This window comes from Aegilops tauschii, chromosome 3 (assembly GCF_002575655.3).
Source record: "Aegilops tauschii subsp. strangulata cultivar AL8/78 chromosome 3, Aet v6.0, whole genome shotgun sequence".
NCBI classification, from domain to species: Eukaryota; Viridiplantae; Streptophyta; class Magnoliopsida; order Poales; family Poaceae; genus Aegilops; species Aegilops tauschii.
The window spans coordinates 81,520,941-81,546,991 of record NC_053037.3 but is presented as its reverse complement, the minus strand read 5'-3'; the positions used below and the strand labels follow the sequence as shown (position 1 = coordinate 81,546,991).

The 26,051-nt window shown below is 40.1% G+C and overlaps 1 long non-coding RNA gene across 2 annotated transcripts; it reads right to left on the bottom strand.

Annotated features, from left to right (window-relative positions):
- Window positions 1-1,382: 1,382 nt before the first annotated feature.
- On the bottom strand, window positions 1,383-4,618 carry LOC109769757 (uncharacterized). 2 transcript variants are annotated; one of them, XR_002234419.4, is made up of 4 exons: window positions 4,220-4,618; window positions 3,479-3,571; window positions 2,948-3,104; window positions 1,383-1,699 (listed from the first exon to the last, which is right to left on the bottom strand). It is a non-coding gene; the product is annotated as an uncharacterized lncRNA (long non-coding RNA). The 2 variants fall into 2 exon arrangements; XR_002234417.4 differs by having other exon boundaries at window positions 1,383-3,104; window positions 4,220-4,617.
- Window positions 4,619-26,051: the final 21,433 nt, after the last annotated feature.

The following is a 26,051-nucleotide window of genomic DNA, read 5'->3' as shown; positions in this document are numbered from 1 at the left end:
AACTCAGTTAATGCATAAAAATGTCCAAACGAACCCCGAAAAATCACAAAAATTCACACAACACTCCTGTTGTTCTATGTTGACACGAGAAAAAATTTGAAAGCAATAAGAGGCAATGGATATCATTGCGTCCCCAAAGATGGGACGTTTCCTACCGAAAACCATCATGCTTGTTGTGAGAAGCTCCGGTTTGTGAGAAGCATATACCCAAACCTGCCATAAATGGGACAAAATTTTTACCACGGCATGTTGATGCCGCTCCATGATATTATGCCAAGTTTCACGAATTTCAGACGAGTTTGGGATTTACTAGAATTTAAAACCAGGCATCTCAATGTTTTCCTGGCAATCAATGGTGCCCTGGTGTTTGAAATTCATTCTCATTTCTTGCATGGGACCTAAGCATGCACCCAAAGACACAGATTTGATTTTTCAACCAATTTATATGCACTGGAGCATGTGCATGTAGTGCAAATTTGAATTATGCACGTAAATGCATTGAAAACTCAGTTAATGCATAAAAATGTCCAAACGAACCCCGAAAAATCACAAAAATTCACAGAACACTCCTGTTGTTCTATGTTGACACGAGAAAAAATTTAAAAGCAATAAGAGGCAATGGATATCATTTCGTCTCCGAAGGTGGGACGTTCCCTACCGAAAACCATCATGCTTGTTGTGAGAAGCTCTGGTTTGTGAGAAGCATATATCCAAACCTGCCCCAAATGGGTCAAAAAATTTACCACAGCATGTTGATGCCGCTCCATGATATTATGCCAAGTTTCACGAATTTCAGACGAGTTTGGGATCTATTATATAATTAAAATTGAAGTCAAATAAGACACCACGTTCTTCCACATAAGTGAAAATAATATGCAGCGTTGATTAGTAATATTTACGACTAAGATTTAAAGATATTACGTTACGTCCAGAAGTTATGTAAGTGGAACTGACACGTACAAGGTGTACGAATAAAAAGTTGGAAGTATATAAACTAGTACAACTAAGTTTAAAAAAATATTGCCAAACATACATGTGCACGTCTCAAAGTCCAGCACATATAGGCGGACATACATGCGCACGTCTCAAAGTCCAGCACATACACGGGATGTAAGCGTTGGATGTCCTAATAGGAAAGGAAAGAAGGAGAAAAAAAAACACTGCCATAATAGAAAAGGAAAGAAGGGAGAAAAAAATAAGCACTGCCATGCCATGTACGTACGTGCTATAAGCAATTAAAAAAGCAATTACTGTTGAGATAAAACTTGGAACTTTTTGGAAAGGATCCATGTTGGATACGTATCTCACGTGATGAAAAATCCAAAACAGGAACGAATGCATGCAAACCTAAACAAATAAGGACAACTATCAGATCCCACGTGATGAAAATTCCAAAAAATAAATAAATATGACAAGGTCATGATCAGATTTCCAGACGTCTCGGCCACCTCAAACCCAGCCACCTCAACACATATAAGCAAGTACAACCAGCCGCACGGTCACACGCCAATCAATTAGAAGTCGACAACCACCGCGTCTTGAACATATTGAAGTCGACAGAGCTACCACGAAAATCCATGCCTAGACGCTTCACTCGACGTCCGACGATGTCATGGCAAAGCACGCCCGACGCCCGGCAAAGCCTTGCGCCCAATTGCTCTAGTCAACGTTGGAAGAGTCACTCCAAAGCACTTCTCGCCTGAATCATCAGATTTGGTGATTGTTATTTAGCAAGGTTACTTTTTCTTTCTAGAATCTTCATGAATCCTATATTAATTACATATATTGTTTTCTATTAATTTTGAGGACATAACACTCTCGCATACAAGAAGTTCTACGACTTAACTACAAGGGGACATAACTAGAACATTCAAGTGAACGCAATGAGTGTGGGATTCAGTCAATCCTACGACCCATGAGCTTACTAGCCTAGATATGATACTGATGGATGAGCAGGTCTGTTTTTATATATTTAATTGGATTTTTTTTCAAGCTAAGAAGCAGTAACTAACCATATTTGATTGTTTTGACAGGGTGAAACAATCCATGTTACTATTTGGAAGAATCTAATAGACATGTTTAGATCAAAGATCAATAAGAAATCTATGTATACATTCAGCAATGTTAAGGAGTTGGAATTACAAAATATAGGCCAGTGAGCAATGAAATTAAAATATGTTTTGCGTACAATACACAGGTAAAAGATAAAGGATCTTCGAAAGTTTTTCTGGATCATTGCCGCAAGTTTGCTACCATGGACACACTACAAGAAAGGACAGAAAGATACACAATGCTCAGGTATGTCGATAGTTGTAATTACAACTTCCATATAATTGATATTTCTAAATGTTATATCAATAATCTTAAAATATACATATGTCATTGGACTACTAACACAAATGAAGCCCGTGTAGAGAAGAATAACTTGCTTAATACATCTACATCTAACTTGCCGACTCACCAGATGGGAAATCATAAGAAGCACCAAAGATTATTAAAAAATTATGTGGAAAAACTTATATTTTGATTCAATTTCAATGATATAATCTGACCTCTGGCACACAACACTATGCAGTAAAAAGAACATTTTTTCCTGATGATGGCCTTGAGATGCTCTACTTGAACGATAAAGCTGAGGAGGTAAAGGTGCATAACCTTTTTCCAAAAATATGAAGTACCATCTTTAGAATTCCTTAACTAATTCATCTTACATATGTTGCACAGGAATTGATAGATGATGAGGTGGACACCATGTTAATGAAGAAGCAGAACATGCCAGATAAAGAGGTAATTGATTTTTTAACTATGCACACTTCAGATTTTAGAGATGTGTCTAATTAAAAAAAATATATGTATGCAGTCACAGAATAATAAAGTTTTACCGGGCAAACTTTCATGTGAACTAATGCGTGTGAAAGAGAAATCACATTGACAGTAATGGGAGTACATTAAACAAAGATGGGCGTCAACACAATATATCAGCAGCGCCAGCACGTGAGCCCCATAGTGGCAATATAAGGAGACTTGAGATCTGTTGTGATATCAGATGACTCAGAGGATGAATGCACTGAGACGAATTCACCAGAACAATAGGAAAAAGGTGTCTGCGGGAACAAGAGATGTGTTAAAGCAAAAGCCAAAAATACAATGCTTGAAGATGAAGATTAAGTAAATAGTACGACAGACTATTTGTATCGACCAAGATAATTAAGAGTACCTAACATCAACCAGAATAAGGATACGTATTAGATTAAGCATGTGAATGTAAGCAATATTCTTGGTCCAAACAGATTGAAAACTTTGTTCATGTAGTTTCCTTTATGTACATGCTATTTTATCCGAATCTATATGAGGCCAACACAATATACAAGAAGATACTACAAGACCAGAGTTTGAGACATTCGGATTCACTACACAATTTGAAGAAACTATACTTTGGCAAATCTATATGATGCCACCACAATAGATAGGAACATACCTTGCTTCAGTAACTTAATAGCAGAACCAGATATAAGCAAATCAACGGCCTCTCTGCTGTTGCATACCGCTAGCTTTGCCCGGTGCCGCCATTCTGACCAAAAACAAGGTTCCCATAATTAGACTTAGTAGCAAAGCAAATCCACTATATAAAGATATAAAGATATCTAATTTAGGCATAAATTTTATGAACGGTCACTATACAATGGCAAATCAAGGCATAAATTTTCAGCACTAAAGAAAGTACAAAAACAAATTTAATATATTCTCTTTCTTGACCAGCTCCCAATAAGATCTTTTGGTTCACAAAAGGTAGAAGATACAGAGAAAGTGAAAAGCATGATCACCCATACATAAGCCCTCGGTGTGTTGACTACATCACCATTGGTGAGCTCAAACATGATACGCTGAAAAGTGACTTGATCAAGAATAGTAGTGCACATATTGTCCTCCACCAACTGGTCAGATAGCTATGAAAAGAGTTATGAGAAACCATGTGAATCCATCCAACCAGTTAGCTATGATTGATTGCCGTAGCCTTTCCTAAATTCAACAATAACTAATTTTTAGAATAATATCTAATTTTCAGAACTGTTATATCTAAATGTCAAACCAAGGCGTATATTCAGAGAAAGAAGATAAGTTCAGTTTGGTTTGTACTGCGGGCTAGCATATCAGTTAAGTTTGGTTTGTAGTGCAGGCTGTCAGAACCACAAACTAATCGAGGAAGAAGATAAGGGACCTGTTAGCTGATGGCCTGATGTGCTGCAGGCGGCCGGAATTGAGAGTCCTTGATCGGTCGAGCAGGAGCTTGGTCCGGGCGGCGCTCTCCCTACCCCTGCGACGACGCTCCTCCCAAATCCGCGGCGGCTCTCCTTCCCTGCCCGCCGCGGCGGTTCGCGGCAGCAGGTTCCTGGCCCGGTGGCGTACTCTTCTCTGGTCCTCACGGCTGTGCGGCGCAGCCTCTCCGCAGAGGCGATGTTCGGCTGCTCGGAGCCGGCTCTAATCTCTCCACCGTTTTCTCATTCTTCTTCGCTGGGACGCGTGAGGTGCGTATGTGTGGGGCAGTTTTTTACTGCTGTCCGTTGCGTGCGGTTTGGAGGGCTGATACACGGCCGCATGTTACAGCGTGACTGTCCATGGGTAAGTCACCTGATCTCGGTCCAGATGGATAAGTATGCTGGTGTGGAACAAGGGATAGACTGAGATGATAACATTTTTTTATTTTCTTTTTATATTTTAGAAAATGGGAGAGTTCACCGTAGATGGACCAGTACGAGTTTTGTACTTAGGTTTGGTCATACACGGGCAGGGGCACTCAAATGTGGGCAGCAGCCTCGATTTCCTTTTGCCCCTTCAAAGACGATGATGAAGAAAGGAAAGGGAATGTGTTTTCCCCTCATAGAAGAAAGAGACGTACACATTCTTGTAAGAAAACATAGGCGTACACATGGTCGGATGAGAAGCGCATGGACCAATTGGTTAGCCTGGATTGAGAAGGGTATAAAAAGGATACTGTATATGCAAATTTATAACAAAGGAAAAAAGAAAAAATGAGTGTGAAAACTAAAATAACAAATAAAGATAATTTGAAGAAAAAGAACTGCATATACGAAGCTAAAGATTTAAATATGGAGGTTTCCAACACACAATAATTTAAAACATCTTGCAATGTCACAGAAAGAAAATCAAAATGATTGAAAAAAAAAGGAAGTCATTTATCCAAAATATGAAATAAATCAAAATCTAACTTATGTTAGCGACACTCTTCACATCTTGATATTTCTTCATCAATCTCCTTTCAATGTGTAACATTTTCCTCAAATCCAACACGTGTCATTCAGTATCGGCTTCTCATCACAATCTAAGATTGATGACCCGGTGCCAATGACCTAAGACCCAGCCGGACAAATTTGTTACTCTTGGGGAAGCACTATGAATGTTAGAATGAACGTTTCTCTCTAAGATGCTAAGTGTGATTTTACATGGATGAAATTATACCATTATCTAAGAAAATCATAAAAGTTCGTACATCATAACCACCGGTTTATATCATCCTGATAGGATACATGCCTTGGAATACACAAAGTAAGAAATAGCATGGAAGAGCAAATTACTATTTGAAAAAATAAAAATAAAGAAGAAATAAAAATAACTACATAGGTAAACACCATGATAAAAAGGTACTAAGTAAAAGCCAAATATAAAAACAAAAAAGTTTATTCTAGCCGCGCAAATGCGCGGGTGCACATGCTAGTTTAATAGAATTTAAAAACCAGGCATCTCAATGTTTTCCTGGCAATCAACGATGCCATGGTCTTTGAAATTCATTCCCGTTTCTTGCATGGGACCTAAGCATGCACCCAAGGACACAGATTTGAATTTTCAACCAATTTATATGCATCGGAGCATGTGCATGTAGTTCAAACATGAATTATGCACATAAATGCATTGAAAACTCAGTTAATGCATAAAAATGTACAAACGAACCCCGAAAAATCACAAAAATTCACACAACACTCCTGTTGTTCTATGTTGACACGAGAAAATTTTTGAAAGCAGTAAGAGGCAATGGATATCATTTCGTCCCCAAAGGTGGGACGTTCCTTACCGAAAACCATCATGCTTGTTGTGAGCAGCTCTCGTTTGTGAGAAGCATACACTCAAACCTGCCCCAAATGGGACAAAAATTTTACCATGGCATGTTGATGCCGCTCCATGATATTATGCCAAGTTTCACGAATTTCAGACGAGTTTAGGATTTACTAGAATTTAAAAACCAGGCATCTCAATGTTTTTCCGGCAATCAACAATGCCATGGTGTTTGAAATTCATTCCCATTTCTTGCATGGGACCTAAGCATGCACCCAAGGACACAGATTTGAATTTTTCAACCAATTTATATGCACCGGGGCATGTGCATGTAGTTCAAATTTGAATTATGCACATAAATGCATTGAAAACTCAGTTAATGCATAAAAATGTCCAAACGAACCCCGAAAAATCACAAAAATTCACACAACACTCCTATGGTTCTATGTTGACACGAGAAAAAATTGAAAGCAATAAGAGGCAATGGATATCATTTTGTCCCCAAAGGTGGGACGTTCCCTACCGAAAACCATCAGGCTTGTTGTGATAAGCTCCGGTTTGTGAGAAGCATATACCCAAACCTGCCCCAAATGGGACAAATTTTTTGCCACGACATGCTGATGCCGCTCCATGATAGCATGCCAAGTTTCATGAATTTCAGACGAGTTTTGGATTTACTAGAATTTAAAAACCAGGCATCTCAATGTTTTTCCGGCAATCAGCGGTGCCCTGCTGTTTGAAATTCATTCCTGTTTCTTGCATGGACCTAAGCATGCACCCAAGGACACATATTTGATTTCTCAACCAATTTATATGCAACGGAGCATGTGCATGTAGTGCAAATTCGAATTATGCACATAAATGCATTGAAAACAAAGTTAATGCATAAAAATGTCCAAATGAACCCCGAAAAATCACAAAAAATCACACAACACTCCTATTGTTCTATGTTGACACAAGAAAAAAATTTGAAAGCAATAAGAGGCAATGGATATCGTTTCGTCCCCAAAGGTGGGACATTCCCCACCGAAAACATCATGCTTTTTGTGAGAAGCTTCGGTCTCTGAGAAGCATATACCCAAACCTGCCCCAAATGGGACAAATATTTTACCACTGCATGATGATGCCGCTCCATGATAGCATGCAAAGTTTCATGAATTTCAGACGAGTTTTGGATTTACTGGAATTTAAAAACCAAGTATCTCAATGTTTTCCTGGCAATCAATGGTGCCCGGGTGTTTGAAATTCATTCCCATTTCTTGCATGGGACCTAAGCATGCACCCAAGGACACAGATTTGATTTTTCAACCAATTTATATGCACCGGAGCATGTGCATGTAGTGCAAATTTGAATTAAGCACATAAATGCATTGAAAACTCAGTTAATGCATAAAAATGTCCAAACGAACCCCGAAAAATCACAAAAATTCACACAACACTCCTGTTGTTCTATGTTGACACGAGAAAAAATTTGAAAGCAATAAGAGGCAATGGATATCATTTCGTCCCCAAAGGTGGGACGTTCTCTACCGAAAACCATCATGCTTGTTGTGAGCAGCTCTAGTTTGTGAGAAGCATATACCCAAACCTGCCCCAAATGGGACAAATTTTTTACCACGGCATGCCAAGTTTCATGAATTTCAGACGAGTTTTGGATTTACTAGAAGGTAAAAACCAGGCATCTCAATGTTTTCCTGGCAATCAATGGTGCCCTGGTGTTTGAAATTCATTCCCATTTCTTGCATGGGACCTAAGCATCCACCCAAGGACACAGATTTGATTTTTCAACCAATTTATATGCACCGGAGCATGTGCATGTAGTTCAAATTTGAACTATGCACATAAATGCATTGAAAACTCAGTTAATGGATAAAAATGTCCAAACGAACCACGAAAAATCACAAAAGTTCACACAACACTCCTTTTGTTCTATGTTGACACGAGAAATTTTTTGAAAGCAATAAGAGGCAATGGATATCATTTTGTCCCCAAAGGTGGGACGTTCCCTACCGAAAACCATCATGCTTGTTGTGAGAAGCTCTGGCTTGTGAGAAGCATATACCCAAACCTGCCCCAAATGGGACAAAATTTTTACCACGGCATGTTGATGCCGCTCCATGATATTATGCCAAGTTTCACGAATTTCAGACGAGTTTGGGATTTACTAGAATTTAAAAACCAGGCATCTCATTGTTTTCCCGGCAATCAACGATGCCATGGTGTTGGAAATTCATTCCCGTTTCTTGCATGGGACCTTAGCATGCACCCAGGGACACAGATTTGAATTTTCAACCAATTTATATGCACCGGAGCATGTGGATGTAGTTCAAATTTGAATTATGCACATAAATGCATTGAAAACTCAGTTAATGCATAAAAATGTCCAAACGAACCCCGAAAAATCACAAAAATTCACACAACACTCCTTTTGTTCTATGTTGACACGAGAAAATTTGAAAGCAATAAGAGGCAATGGATATCGTTTCGTCCCCAAAGGTGGGACGTTCCCTACCGAAAACCATCATGCTTGTTGTGAGAATCTCCGGTTTGTGACAAGCATATACCCAAACCTGCCCCAAATGGGACAAATTTTTTACCACGGCATGCTGATGCCGCTCCATGATAGCATGCCAAGTTTCATGAATTCAGACGAGTTTTGGATTTACTAGAATTTAAAAACCAGGCATCTCAATGTTTTCCCGGCAATCAGCGGTGCCCTGGTGTTTGAAATTCATTCCCGTTTCTTGCATGGACCTAAGCATGCACCCAAGGACACATATTTGATTTCTCAACCAATTTATATGCACCGGAGCATGTGTATGTAGTGCAAATTTGAATTATGCACATAAATGCATTGAAAACTCAGTTAATGCATAAAAATGTCTAAACGAACCCCAAAAAATAAAAATAAAAATCACACAACACTCCGGTTGTTGTATGTTGACACGAGAAAAAATTTGAAAGCAATAAGAGGCAATGGATATCGTTTCGTCCCCAAAGGTGGGACGTTCCCTACCGAAAACCATCATGCTTATTGTGAGAAGCTCCGGTTTGTGAGAAGCATATACCCAAACCTGCCCCAAATGGGACAAAATTTTTACCACGACATGTTGATGCCGCTCCATGATAGCATGGCAAGTTTCATGAATTTCAGACGAGTTTTGGTTTTACTAGAATTTAAAAACCAGGCATCTAAATGTTTTCCTGGCAATCAATGGTGCCCTGGTGTTTGAAATTCATTCCCATTTCTTGCATGGGACCTAAGCATGCACCCAAGGACACAGATTTGATTTTTCAACCAATTTATATGCACCGGAGCATGTTCATGTAGTGCAAATTTGAATTATGCACATAAATGTATTGAAAACCCAGTTAATGCATAAAAATGTCCAAACGAAACCCCGAAAAATCACAAAAAATCACACAACACTCCTCTTGTTCTATGTGGACATGAGAAAAAAATTGAAAGCAATAAGAGGCAATCAATATCGTTTCGTCTCCAAAGGTGGGACGTTCCCTACGGAAAACCATCATGCTTGTTGTGAGAAGCTCCGATTTGTGAGAAGCATATACCCAAACCTGCCCCAAATGGGACAAATTTTTTACCACGGCATGTTGATGCCGCTCCATGATAGCATGGCAAGTTTCATGAATTTTAGACGAGTTTTGGGTTTACTAGAATTTAAAAACCAGGCATCTCAATGTTTTCCTGGTAATAACCGGTGTCATGGTGTTGGAATTTCATTCCCATTTCTTGCATGGGACCTAAGCATGCACCCAAGGACACAGATTTCATTTTTCAACCAATTTATATTCACCGGAGCATGTGCATGTAGTTCAAATTTGAATTGTGCACATAAATGCATTGAAAACTCAGTTAATGCATAAAAATGTCCAAACGAACCCTGAAAAATCACAAAAATTCACACAATACTCCTGTTGTTCTATGTTGACATGAGAAAAAAATTGAAAGCAATAAGAGGCAATGGATATCATTTCGTCCACAAAGGTGGGACGTTCCCTACCGAAAACCATCATGCTTGTTGTGAGAAGCTCTGGTTTGTGAGAAGCATATACCCAAACCTGCCCAAAATGGGACAAATTTTTTACCACGGCATGTTGATGCCGCTCCATGATATTATGCCAAGTTTCACGAATTTCAGACGAGTTTGGGATTTACTAGAATTTAAAAACCAGGCATCTCAATGTTTTCCCGGCAATCAACGATGCCATGGTGTTTGAAATTCATTGCCGTTTATTGCATGGGACCTAAGCATGCACCCAAGGACACGGATTTGAATTTTCAACCAATTTATATGCACCGGAGCATGTGCATGCATTTCAAATTTGAATTATGCACATAAATGCATTCAAAACTCAGTTAATGCATAAAAATGTCCAAACGAACCCCGAAAAATCACAAAAATCACACAACACTCCTATTGTTCTATGTTGACACAAGAAAAAATTTGAAAGCAATAAGAGGCAATGGATATTGTTTCGTCCCCAAAGGTGGGACGTTCCCTACCGAAAACCATCATGCTTGTTGTGAGAAGCTCCGGTTTGTGAGAAGCTCCGGTTTGTGAAAAGCATATACCCAAACCTGCCCCTAATGGGACAAAATTTTTACCACGACATGTTGATGCTGCTCATGCCATGTTTCATGAACTTCAAACGAGTTTTGGATTTACTAGAATTTAAAAACCAGACATCTCAATGTTTTCCTGGCAATCAATGGTGCCCTGGTGTTTGAAATTCATTCCCATTTCTTGCATGGGACCTAAGCATGCACCCAAGGACACATATTTGATTTTTCAACCAATTTATATGCACCGGAGCATGTGCATGTAGTGCAAATTTGAATTATGAACATAAATGCATTGAAAACTCAGTTAATGCATAAAAATGTCCAAATGAGCCCCGAAAACTCACACAACACTCCTCTTGTTCTATGTTGACATGAGAAAAAAATTTGAAAGCAATAAGAGGCAATGGATATCGTTTCGTCCCCAAAGGTGGGACGTTCCCTACCGAAAACCATCATGCTTATTGTGAGAAGCTCCGGTTTGTGAGAAGCATATACCCAAACCTGCCCCAAATGGGACAAAATTTTTACCACGACATGTTGATGCCGCTCCATGATAGCATGGCAAGTTTCATGAATTTCAGACGAGTTTTGGTTTTACTAGAATTTAAAAACCAGGCATCTAAATGTTTTCCTGGCAATCAATGGTGCCCTGGTGTTTGAAATTCATTCCCATTTCTTGCATGGGACCTAAGCATGCACCCAAGGACACAGATTTGATTTTTCAACCAATTTATATGCACCGGAGCATGTTCATGTAGTGCAAATTTGAATTATGCACATAAATGTATTGAAAACCCAGTTAATGCATAAAAATGTCCAAACGAAACCCCGAAAAATCACAAAAAATCACACAACACTCCTCTTGTTCTATGTGGACATGAGAAAAAATTTGAAAGCAATAAGAGGCAATCAATATCGTTTCGTCTCCAAAGGTGGGACGTTCCCTACGGAAAACCATCATGCTTGTTGTGAGAAGCTCCGATTTGTGAGAAGCATATACCCAAACCTGCCCCAAATGGGACAAATTTTTTACCACGGCATGTTGATGCCGCTCCATGATAGCATGGCAAGTTTCATGAATTTTAGACGAGTTTTGGGTTTACTAGAATTTAAAAACCAGGCATCTCAATGTTTTCCTGGTAATAACCGGTGTCATGGTGTTGGAATTTCATTCCCATTTCTTGCATGGGACCTAAGCATGCACCCAAGGACACAGATTTCATTTTTCAACCAATTTATATTCACCGGAGCATGTGCATGTAGTTCAAATTTGAATTGTGCACATAAATGCATTGAAAACTCAGTTAATGCATAAAAATGTCCAAACGAACCCTGAAAAATCACAAAAATTCACACAATACTCCTGTTGTTCTATGTTGACACGAGAAAAAAATTGAAAGCAATAAGAGGCAATGGATATCATTTCGTCCACAAAGGTGGGACGTTCCCTACCGAAAACCATCATGCTTGTTGTGAGAAGCTCTGGTTTGTGAGAAGCATATACCCAAACCTGCCCAAAATGGGACAAATTTTTTACCACGGCATGTTGATGCCGCTCCATGATATTATGCCAAGTTTCACGAATTTCAGACGAGTTTGGGATTTACTAGAATTTAAAAACCAGGCATCTCAATGTTTTCCCGGCAATCAACGATGCCATGGTGTTTGAAATTCATTGCCGTTTATTGCATGGGACCTAAGCATGCACCCAAGGACACGGATTTGAATTTTCAACCAATTTATATGCACCGGAGCATGTGCATGCATTTCAAATTTGAATTATGCACATAAATGCATTCAAAACTCAGTTAATGCATAAAAATGTCCAAACGAACCCCGAAAAATCACAAAAATCACACAACACTCCTATTGTTCTATGTTGACACAAGAAAAAATTTGAAAGCAATAAGAGGCAATGGATATTGTTTCGTCCCCAAAGGTGGGACGTTCCCTACCGAAAACCATCATGCTTGTTGTGAGAAGCTCCGGTTTGTGAAAAGCATATACCCAAACCTGCCCCTAATGGGACAAAATTTTTACCACGACATGTTGATGCTGCTCATGCCATGTTTCATGAACTTCAAACGAGTTTTGGATTTACTAGAATTTAAAAACCAGACATCTCAATGTTTTCCTGGCAATCAATGGTGCCCTGGTGTTTGAAATTCATTCCCATTTCTTGCATGGGACCTAAGCATGCACCCAAGGACACATATTTGATTTTTCAACCAATTTATATGCACTAGAGCATGTGCATGTAGTGCAAATTTGAATTATGAACATAAATGCATTGAAAACTCAGTTAATGCATAAAAATGTCCAAATGAGCCCCGAAAACTCACACAACACTCCTCTTGTTCTATGTTGACATGAGAAAAAATTTGAAAGCAATAAGAGGCAATTGATATCGTTTCGTCCACAAAGGTGGGACGTTCCCTACTGAAAACCATCATGCTTGTGGTGAGAAGCTCTGGTTTGTGAGAAGCATATACCCAAACCTGCCCAAAATGAGGCAAATTTTTTACCACGGCATGTTGATGCCGCTCCATGATATTATGCCAAGTTTCACGAATTTCAAACGAGTTTGGGATTTACTAGAATTTAAAAACCAGGCATCTCAATGTTTTCCCGGCAATCAACGATGCCATGGTGTTTGAAATTCATTGCCGTTTATTGCATGGGACCTAAGCATGCCCCCAAGGACACAGATTTGAATTTTCAACCAATTTATATGCACCGGAGCATGTGCATGTAGTTCAAATTTGAATTATGCACATAAATGCATTGAAAACTCAGTTAATGCATAAAAATGTCCAAACGAACCCCGAAAAATAACAAAAAATCACACAACACTCCTATTGTTCTATGTTGACACAAGAAAAAATTTGAAAGCAATAAGAGGCAATGAATATTGTTTCGTCCCCAAAGGTGGGACGTTCCCTACCGGAAACCATCATGCTTGTTGTGACAAGCTCCGGTTTGTGAGAAGCATATACCAAACCTTCCCCAAATGGGACAAAAATTTTACCACGGCATGTTGATGCCGCTCCATGATAGCATGCCAAGTTTCATGAATTTCAGACGAGTTTAGGATTTACTAGAATTTAAAAACCAGACATCTCAATGTTTTCCTGGCAATCAATGGTGCCTTGGTGTTTGAAATTCATTCCCATTTCTTGCATGGGACCTAAGCATGCACCCAAGGACACATATTTGATTTTTCAACCAATTTATATGTACCGGAGCATGTGCATGTAGTGCAAATTTGAATTATGCACATAAATGCATTGAAAACTCAGTTAATGCATAAAAATGTCCAAACGAACCCCGAAAAATCACACAACACTCCTCTTGTTCTATGTTGACATGAGAAAAAATTTGAAAGCAATAAGAGGCAATTGATATCGTTTCGTCCCCAAAGGTGGGACGTTCCCTACCGAAAACCATCATGCTTGTTGTGAGAAGCTCCGGTTTTTGAGAAACATATACCCAAACCTGCCCCAAATATGACAAAACGTTTACCACGGCATGCTGATGCCGCTCCATGATATTATGCCAAGTTTCACGAATTTCAGACGAGTTTGGGATTTAATAGAATTTAAAAACCAGGCATCTCAATGTTTTCCCGGCAATCAACGATGCCATGGTGTTTGAAATTCATTGCCGTTTATTGCATGGGACCTAAGCATGCACCCAAGGACACGGATTTTAATTTTCAACCAATTTATATGCACCGGAGCATGTGCATGTATTTCAAATTTGAATTATGCACATAAATGCATTCAAAACTCAGTTAATGCATAAAAATGTCCAAACGAACCCCGAAAAATCACACAACACTCCTATTGTTCTATGTTGACACAAGAAAAAATTTGAAAGCAATAAGAGGCAATGGATATTGTTTCGTCCCCAAAGGTGGGACTTTCCCTACCGAAAACCATCATGCTTGTTGTGACAAGCTCCGGTTTGTGAGAAGCATATACCCAAAGCTGCCCCAAATGGGACAAAATTTTTACCACGGCATGTTGATGCCGCTCCATGATAGCATGCCAAGTTTCATGAATTTCAGACGAGTTTAGGATTTACTAGAATTTAAAAACCAGACATCTCAATGTTTTCCTGGCAATCAATGGTGCCCTGGTGTTTGAAATTCATTCCCATTTCTTGCATGGGACCTAAGCATGCACCCAAGGACACAGATTTGATTTTTCAACCAATTTATATGCACCGGAGCATGTTCATGTAGTGCAAATTTGAATTATGAACGTAAATGTATTGAAAACTCAGTTAATGCATAAAAATGTCCAAACGAACCCCGAAAAATCACAAAAAATCACACAACACTCCTCTTGTTCAATGTTGACATGAGAAAGAAATTGAAAGAAATAAGAGGCAATCGATATCGTTTCGTCTCCAAAGGTGGGACGTTCCCTACCGAAAACCATCATTCTTGTTGTGAGAAGCTCCGATTTGTGAGAAGCATATACCCAAACCTGCCCCAAATGGGACAAATTTTTTACCACGGCATGTTGATGCCGCTCCATGATAGCATGGCAAGTTTCATGAATTTCAGACGAGTTTTGGGTTTACTAGAATTTAAAAACCAGGCATCTCAATGTTTTCCCGGCAATAACCGGTGCCATGGTGTTGGAATTTCATTCCCATTTCTTGCATGGGACCTAAGCATGCACCCAAGGACACAGATTTGAATTTTCAACCAATTTATATTCACCGGAGCATGTGCATGTTGTCAAATTTGAATTGTGCACATAAATGCATTGAAAACTCAGTTAATGCATAAAAATGTCCAAACGAACCCTGAAAAATCACAAAAATTCACACAACACTCCTGTTGTTCTATGTTGACACGAGAAAAAAAATTGAAAGCAATAAGAGGCAATGGATATCATTTCGTCCCCAAAGGTGGGACGTTCCCTACCGAAAACCATCATGCTTGTTGTGAGAAGCTCTAGTTTGTGAGAAGCATATACCCAAACCTGCCCCAAATGGGACAAAATTTTTACCACGGCATCTTGATGCCACTCCATGATATTATGCCAAGTTTCACGAATATCAGACGAGTTTGGGATTTACTAGAATTTAAAAACCAGGCATCTCAATGTTTTCCGGGCAATCAACGATGCCATAGTGTTTGAAATTCATTCCCGTTTCTTGCATGGGACCTAAGCATGCACCCAAGGACACAGATTTGAATTTTCAACCAATTTATATGCACCGGAGCATGTGCATGTAGTTCAAATTTGAATTATGCACATAAATGCATTGAAAACTCAGTTAATGCATAAAAATGTCCAAACGAACCCCGAAAAATCACAAAATATCGCACAACACTCCTATTGTTCTATGTTGACACAAGAAAAATTTTGAAAGCAATAAGAGGCAATGGATATTGTTTCGTCCCCAAAGGTGGGACGTTCCCTACCGAAAACCATCATGCTTGTTGTGAGAAGCTCCGGTTTGTGAGAAGCATATACCCAAACCTGCCCCTAATGGGACAAAAATTTTACCACGACATGTTGATGCTGCTCATGCCATGTTTCATGAACTTCAAACAAGTTTTGGATTTACTAGAATTTAAAAACCAGACATCTCAATGTTTTCCTGGCAATCAATGGTGCCCTGGTGTTTGAAATTCATTCCCATTTCTTGCATGGGACCTAAGCATGCACCCAAGGACACATATTTGATTTTTCAACCAATTTATATGCACCGGAGCATGTGCATGTAGTGCAAATTTGAATTATGCACATAAATGCATTGAAAACTCAGTTAATGCATAAAAATGTCCAAATGAGCCCCGAAAAATCACACAACACTCCTCTTGTTCTATGTTGACATGAGAAAAAATTTGAAAGCAATAAGAGGCAATCGATATCGTTTCGTCCACAAAGGTGGGACGTTCCCTACCGAAAACCATCATGCTTGTGGTGAGAAGCTCTGGTCTGTGAGAAGCATATACCCAAACTTGCCCAAAATGGGGAAAATTTTTTACCACGGCATGTTGATGCCGCTCCATGATATTATGCCAAGTTTCATGAATTTCAGACGAGTTTGGGATTTACTAGAATTTAAAAACCAGGCATCTCAATGTTTTCCCGGCAATCAACGATGCCATGGTGTTTGAAATTCATTGCCGTTTATTGCATGGGACCTAAGCATGCCCCCAAGGACACAGATTTGAATTTTCAACCAATTTATATGCACCGGAGCATGTGCATGTAGTTCAAATTTGAATTATGCACATAAATGCATTGAAAACTCAGTTAATGCATAAAAATGTCCAAACGAACCCCGAAAAATCACACAACACTCCTATTGTTCTATGTTGACACAAGAAAATTTTTGAAAGCAATAAGAGGCAATGAATATTGTTTCGTCCCCAAAGGTGGGACGTTCCCTACCGGAAACCATCATGCTTGTTGTGACAAGCTCCGGTTTGTGAGAAGCATATACCCAAACCTTCCCCAAATGGGACAAAATTTTTACCATGGCATGTTGATGCCGCTCCATGATAGCATGCCAAGTTTCATGAATTTCAGACGAGTTTAGGATTTACTAGAATTTAAAAACCAGACATCTCAATGTTTTCCTGGCAATCAATGGTGCCCTAGTGTTTGAAATTCATTCCCATTTCTTGCATGGGACCTAAGCATGCACCCAAGGACACATATTTGATTTTTCAACCAATTTATTTGCACCGGAGCATGTGCATGTAGTGCAAATTTGAATTATGCACATAAATGCATTGAAAACTCAGTTAATGCATAAAAATGTCCAAACGAACCCCGAAAAATCACACAACACTCCTCTTGTTCTATGTTGACATGAGAAAAAATTTGAAAGCAATAAGAGGCAATTGATATCGTTTCGTCCCCAAAGGTGGGACGTTCCCTACCGAAAACCATCATGCTTGTTGTGAGAAGCTCCGGTTTTTGAGAAGCATATACCCAAACCTGCCCCAAATGGGACAAAACTTTTACCACGCCATGCTGATGCCGCTCCATGATAGCATGCCAAGTTTCATGAATTTCAGACGAGTTTTGTATTTACTAGAATTTAAAAACCAGGCATATCAATGTTTTCCCGGCAATCAGCGGTGCCCTAGTGTTTGAAATTCATTCCCGTTTCTTGCATGGACCAAAGCATGCACCCAAGGAGACAGATTTAAATTTTCAACCAATTTATATGCACCGGAGCATGTGCATGTATTTCAAATTTGAATTATGCACATAAATGCATTGAAAACTCAGTTAATGCATAAAAATGTCCAAACGAACCCCGAAAAATCACAAAAAATCACACAACACTCCTATTGTTCTATGTTGACACAAGAAAAAATTTGAAAGCAATAAGAGGCAATGGATATTGTTTCACCCCCAAAGGTGGGACGTTCCCTACCGAAAACCATCATGCTTGTTGTGAGAAGCTCCGGTTTGTGAGAAGCATATACCCAAACCTACCCCAAATGGGACAAAAATTTTACCACGGCATGTTGATGCCGCTCCATGATAGCATGCCAAGTTTCCTGAATTTCAGACTAGTTTTGTATTTACTAGAATTTAAAAACCAGACATCTCAATGTTTTCCTCGCAATCAATGGTGCCCTGGTGTTTGAAATTCATTCCCATTTCTTGCATGGGACCTAAGCATGCACCCAAGGACACAGATTTGATTTTTCAACCAATTTATATGCACCGGAGCATGTGCATGTAGTGAAAATTTGAATTATGGACATAAATGCATTGAAAACTCAGTTAATGGATAAAAATGTCCAAACGAACCCCGAAAAATCACACAACACTCCTCTTGTTCTATGTTGACATGAGAAAAAAATTGAAAGCAATAAGAGGCAATCGATATCGTTTCGTCCCCAAAGGTGGGACGTTCCCTACCGAAAACCATCATGCTTGTTGTGAGAAGCTCAGGTTTGTGAGAAGCATATACCCAAACCTGCCCCAAATGGGACAAAACTTTTACCATGGCATGCTGATGCCGCTCCATGATAGCATGTCAAGTTTCATGAATTTCAGACGAGTTTTGGATTTACTAGAATTTGAAAACCAGGTATCTTAATGTTTTCCCGGCAATTAGCGGTGCCCTAGTGTTTGATATTCATTCCCGTTTCTTGCATGGACCAAAGCATGCACCCAAGGACACAGATTTGAATTTTTAACCAATTTATATGCACCGGAGCATGTGCATGTAGTTCAAATTTGAATTATGCACATAAATGCATTGAAAACTTAGTTAATGCATAAAAATGTCCAAACGAACCCCGAAAAATCACACAACACTCCTATAGTCTATGTTGACACAAGAAAAAATTTCAAAGCAATAAGAGGCAATGGATATCGTTTCGTCCCCAAAGGTGGGACGTTCCCTACCGAAAACCATCATGCTTGTTGTGAGAAGCTTCGGTTTCTGAGAAGCATATACCCAAACTGCCCCAAATGGGACAAAATTTTTACCACGGCATGTTGATGCCGCTCCATGATAGCATGCCAAGTTTCATGAATTTCAGACGAGTTTTGGATTTACTAGAATTTAAAAACCAGGCATCTCAATGTTTTTCTCGCAATCAATGGTGCCCTGGTGTTTGAAATTCGTTCCCATTTCTTGCATGGGACCTAAGCATGCACCCAAGGACACAAATTAGATTTTCCAACCAATTTATATGCACCAGAGGATGTTCATGTAGTGCAAATTTGAATTATGCACATAAATGCATTGAAAACTCAATTAATACATAAAAATGTCCAAACGAACCCCGAAAAATCACACAACACTCCTCTTGTTCTATGTTGACATGAGAAAAAAATTGAAAGCAATAAGAGGCAATTGATATCGTTTCGTCTCCAACGGTGGGACGTTCCCTACCGAAAACCATCATGCTTGTTGTGAGAAGCTCCGATTTGTGAGAAGCATATACCCAAACCTGCCCCAAATGGGACAAAATTTTTACAACGGCATGTTGATGCCGCTCCATGATAGCATGGAAAGTTTCATGAATTTCAGACGAGTTTTGGTTTTACTAGAATTTAAAAACCAGGCATCTCAATGTTTTCCTCGCAATCAATGGAGCCCTGGTGTTTGAAATTCATTCCCATTTCTTGCATGGGACCTAAGCATGCACCCAAGGACACAGATTTGATATTTCAACCAATTTATATGCACCGGAGCATGTGCATGTAGTGCAAATTTGAATTATGCACATAAATGCATTAAAAACTCAGTTAATGCATAAAAATGTCTAAACAAACCCCGAAAAATCACAAAAAATCAAACAACACTCCTCTTGTTCTATGTTGACTTGAGAAAAAATTGGAAAGCAATAAGAGGCAATCGATATCATTTCATCCCAAAAAGTGGGATGTTCCCTACCGAAAACCATCGTGCTTGTTGTGAGAAGCTCCTGTTTGTGAGAAGCATATACCCAAACCTGCGCCAAATGGGACAAAAAATTTACCACGGCATGTTGATGCCGCTCCATGATAGCATGCCAAGTTTCACGAACTTCAGACGAGTTTTAGATTTACTAGAATTTAAAAACCAGGCATCTCAATGTTTTCCCGGCAATCAACGGTGCCATGGTGTTGGAATTTCATTCCCATTTCTTGCATGGGACCTAAGCATGCACCCAAGGAAACATATTTGATTTTTCAACCAATTTATATGCACTGGAGCATGTGCATGTAGTTGAAATTTGAATTATGCACATAAATGCATTGACAACTCAGTTAATGCATAAAAATGTCCAAACCAACCCCGAAAAATCACAAAAATTCACACAACACTCTTGTTGTTCTATGTTGACACGAAAAAAATTTGAAAGCAATAAGAGGCAATGGATATCGATTCGTCCCCAAAGGTGGGACGTTCCCTACCGAAAACCATCATGCTTGTTCTGAGAAGCTCCGATTTGTGAGAAGCATATACCCAAACCTGCCCTAAATGGGACAAAAATTTTACCACAGCATGTTGATGCCGGTCCATGATAGCATGCCAAGTTTCATGAATTTCAGACGAGTTTTGGATTTACTAGAATTGAAAAACCAGGCATCTCAATGTTTTCCTGGCAATCAACGGTGCCCTTGTGTTTGAAATTCATTCCTGTTTCTTGCATGGGGCCTAAGCATGCACCCAAGGACACAGATTTGATTTATCAACCAATTTATATGCACCGGAGCATGTGCATGTAGTTCAAATTTGAATTATGCACATAAATGCATTGAAAACTCAGTTAATGCACAAAAATGTCCAAACGAACCCCGAAAACCACAAAAATTCACACAACACTCCCGTTGTTCTATGTTGACACGAGAAAAAATTTGAAAGCAATAAGAGGCAATGGATGTCGTTTTGTCCCCAAAGGTGGGACGTTCCCTACCGAAAACCATCATGCTTGTTGTGAGAAGCTCTGGTTTCTGAGAAGCATATACCCAAACCTGCCCCAAATGTGATAAAAGTTTTACCACGGCATGTTGATGCCGCTCCATGATAGCATGCCAAGTTTCATGAATTTCGGACGAGTTTTGGATTAACTAGAATTTAAAAACCATGCCTCTCAATGTTTTCCTGGCAATCAATGGTGCCCTGGTGTTTGAAATTCATTCCTGTTTCTTGCATGGGACCTAAGCATGCACCCAAGGACACAGATTTGATTTTTCAACCAATTTATAAGGACATGAGAATGTGCATGTAGTTCAAATTTGAATTATGCACATAAATGCATTTAAAACTCAGTTAATGCATAAGAATGTCCAAACGAACCCCGAAAAATCACAAAAAATCACACAACACTCCTATTGTTCTATGTTGACACGAGAAAAAAATTTGAAATCAATAAGAGGCAATGGATATCGTTTTGTCCCAAAGGTGGAACGTTCCCTACCGAAAACCATCATGCTCGTTCTGAGAAGTTCCGGTTTGTGAGAAGCATATTCCCAAACCTGCCCCAAATGGGACAAAAAATTTACCATGGCATGTTGATGCCGCTCCATGATAGCATACCAAGTTTCATGAATTTCAGATGAGTTCTGGATTTACTAGAATTTAAAAACCAGGCATCTTAATGTTTTCCCGGCAATCAACGGTGCCCTGGTGTTTGAAATTCATTCCTGTTTCTTGCATGGGACCTAAGCATGCACCGAAGGACACATATTTGATTTTTCAAACAATTTATATGCACCAGAGCATGTGCATGTAGTTCAAATTTGAATTATGAGCATAAATGCATTGAAAACTCAGTTAATGCATAAAAATGTCCAAACGAACCCCGAAAAATCACAAAAATTCACACAACACTCCTATTGTTCTATGTTGACACGAGAAAATTTTTGAAAGCAATAAGAGGCAATGGATATCGTTTCGTCCCCAAAGGTGGGACGTTTCCTACCGAAAACCATCATGCTTGTTGTGAGAAGCTCCGGTTTGTGGGAAGCATATACCCAAACCTGCCCCAAATGGGACAAATTTTTTACCACGGCATGTTGATGCTGCTCCATGATAGCATGCCAAGTTTCATGAATTTCAGACGAGTTTTGGATTTACTAGAATTTAAAAACCAGGCATCTCAATGTATTGCCGGCAATCAACGGTGCCCTGGTGTTTGAAATTCATTCCCATTTCTTGCATGGGACCTAAGCATGCACATAAGGGCACATATTCGATTTTTCAACCAATTTATATGCACTCGAGCATGTGCATGTAGTTTAATTTTGAATTGTGCACCTGAAATGGCTAGAAAACCAATTTAATGTATAAAATGTTCAAACGAACCCTGAATAATTCCAATTCTTTTACGACAAACATATAGTGGCATGTTCACTCTAGATAAAAGTTCCGGCAATTCAAACACCATCCATTGCCGTTGTGACCCCATTATGTGATTTAAATCAAGATGAAAAATCAAGTAGATCGCACATAGTTTATTGTCAGCAACCGTGTAAGATGCAGCACAAAATATCCTGGAGCACCGTCGGTGTATAGTACGCCTATGGATTACGCGAGAAGGTACGTCGGCTACAGTCCACAGCCAGCGTCTCAAGCACACTAGCTCGCTCCCCAAATATCATTTCACTATTCAATAATCGCCGGTGAAAGATGGGCACGTGGACCCGCGTTGTGAGGGCAAGTTCGGTGGCCCACTCTGGCGAGAGCGCGGCCGCAGCCGCCATGCGCGTGCTAATAAGGTGCATGAGCATGGCTGCAATCTGCGACCGGGCGGCAAAGGCAGCCCAAACGGCCGCTGTTGCTTCTCAGGTGGCGGCAGCAACATCTTCCTCGGGGATAGCAACTGGCGAGAGCGGCACAGCAGCTGCCCGTTCCGCAGCGGCGGCCATAGCCCTGATGGAGGCCGCCCCCGACCATGTCGAGGCCGCCCACGCCCAGCTCCTGGCGGTCACCGCACAAATCAAACGAAGCTTCTCCGACAATGGTCGGTAACCCACGGCCGAAGAGCTGGTAATCGCCGAGAGCGTTCGAGCAGCCATCCGTTCCTTCGCCGCATACCTTGAGACGACGGAGCCCGTCCAAGCCCAGATCGCGTCCGCCCACGCCCAGCTCGTGGCGGCCTTTTCCAAAGAGATGGCAGACACAGATGGCGAGATGCTTGCCGAGTATGGTGTGATGGATGCCATGGAGCCCCTTCCCCAGGAGACCGTCGGGCGCGAGCTGGACATGGAGGCGGCGGCGGAGCTCGATGAGCACCAGCCGTAGTAGTACTCTTTGTTTTTCTTAATTTAGAGGGCCAGTCTGTAATTTGCTAGCTCTGTTTAATTGCTGAACTTGCTCGATTAAGAAGTGTGGGTGTCCTGTAGTCTCCTTTGTGTACCCAAATTATGCAATGACGTGGATAACCACTGTAACCATGGAAATTCGAACCAAAACTTTTGACGTTCAAACTCATCACACATGGGTTAAGCTATCAGAATCATTGTTGATGTCCACATATCGTACACAGTTCTGAATAAGGGACCATGTCTGATGACACTATGCACGCCCGTTTTTTGGCTAAAGCGATTCCAAATTTTTGGCTTTCCCGGAAATATCTACATCCCCGCCCCCTCCCCCTTACCAAAAGCAACATTTCCCCTCTTTCCGCCTTCCTTTCCAAGTTGAAACCTTCACTCCTTGCTTGCAGCACCACTGCCTCCTCGCCGGCGACCCTCCTTCACGCTGCTCGGCCTCGTCTATCCAGGCAGGTAATCCACACCCGACCCCATCCTCCTCCTCCTTCCACATCCAACATGCCCCGACCGCCGGTGCGAGCGCGACACCTTCCACCCAAATCACCAACCCCTCCACCAAATAAGCACCGCCCTAAGCCATGGTGCACGCAGTATAGCCAGGATCTCAATGAGCATTTGGCAGCGGAGAAGCAAATCGCGGCCGCACGCGCGGATGAGGTCGCGATGGCTGCCATTCGTGCCGACCCCCAGATCTTGGAGGAGCACCTTGCCATTTGCTAGCTACGCCGGTTAATCATGCTCGGTTTACCCGTTGCGTGTGCTGCTCCTACCTTTCCTTCACAAATTCTAGTGAATTGTGCTATCTAATTTTACCATGCAATCTGTTGCTCTAGTGTATAATTTCTATATGTCGTGCAGTGTGGTGCTCACTTATTAACTGTTTTGTTAATTTGTTGTCATCTTCAGTTAACTATTTGGTTCAATTCTGCAAATGTTATGTTCAATTCTTCAGGCTGCAATTTTTTATTGTCTTCCATGTGAGAAATAAATCAAATTTATCTTTACAAAATACATGAGAAACGAATACAATTGCTATATTTCCAAGTTATCAAGCATGCTTGGTTTGGTTATACATTGTGCAATGTGGTACTCAGTTAACGTTTGGTTCATTTGTGTTGTGGTGTTTAGTTAACTGTTTGGTTCAATTCTGCAATGCGATGTTCAATAGTTGTGGGTGCATTCTGTTATTGTATACCATGTGAGGAATAAATTGAATTTGGCTGTAGTAAATACATGAGAAACAAATACAATTGCTACAATTGGCTGTAGTTAACTGTTTGGTTAACTGTCTGATCTTCTATTAGGAGTATGTTATATTGTGCAATGTGGTGCTCAGTTAATGTTTGGTTCATTTGTTGTGGTGTTTAGTTAACTGCTTGATTCAATTCTGCAATGCGATGTCCAATTGTCGTGGGTAGAATTTTGTATTGTTGTGCATGTGAGGAATAAATCAAATTTGGCCGCTCTTAATACATGAGAAACATATACAAGTGCTATATGTCCTAGTTATTAATCATGCTTGGTTTGGGTAAATGGGTTTTCCGTGTGGATTGAATTAATCCGATGAATCTGCAATGTGCTTATTTTTCATCAACATATTTTACTGATAGCATGCGAGCCCTTACTTAACCTGATGACTAACTACCTTATATGTATTGCAGGGAAACAACGGGAAGCACTGAGGTTTACAATCAAGGTTAGCACGTGCATGGTCCGTTCTCTAATAGCACATTATTGTGCAATTGCAGGAACCATTCTAATAGTTTGGTTTTTAACAATTTGGTCTTGCACATGTAGGTCCCGCTGTCAGAGGTTTTGACCCACTGTTCGATCCCTTTTGCATATGGGGGAATGAGTTGTCCATGAATATCAATCAAATCAAGAAACTCAGAAAGATTGTTAGAATAAAGAAATTAGCGACAAAAAAAATAAGATCTTTGTCTGCACAATGAAGAAGACATCAGGTCACTACAAGATGGTACTAACTATTATACCTTGCCTTTTTTATTCCTTTGCCCCATTTCCAATATAGAGAATATATTTATGCACATCCTTGCTTTCAGGCCTTTCCAAAGCAGTTCGCTGATGATTACCTATCAAATCAACTCTATGGTCAGGAGGCAAGGAAGGTTTTCATACAACACCCACGGTTCAATATTGAAGTGTTCCTGAAGAGGACGAAGGACGGACGGTCGATCATCCACAGGCACTAGCCTAAAGTTGCAAAGACCTTCAACATGAATGAAGGCTCAATATTCGCCTTCCGCTTCAGCAGTTTTCCAGAGGAGATGCATCTGTCTATATACCGTCTATGATGCTAATTTCGAAAGGTTCTACATGTTCCATGTGGAACTTGCTGCTGGTGCAGTTGTGTAATGGGGTAGCTGAGTGCTGAAGCTATATCATGTTGTACTCTGATGTATTTCAATTATGAAATTCTGCTTCCTTAATATGGAAATGAAATAGATTGTGTGCTTAATATGAAATGTCAATTATATTAATAAATGGATTATGAATAATCAGATAATTAGCCTGCTAATGGATAATTAGCTTGCTAATTGGGTTTTGCTATTGCAAACGGTTGTTGAAAAAATACCGTGGGCGAGGACCTCAGGCAACGCACA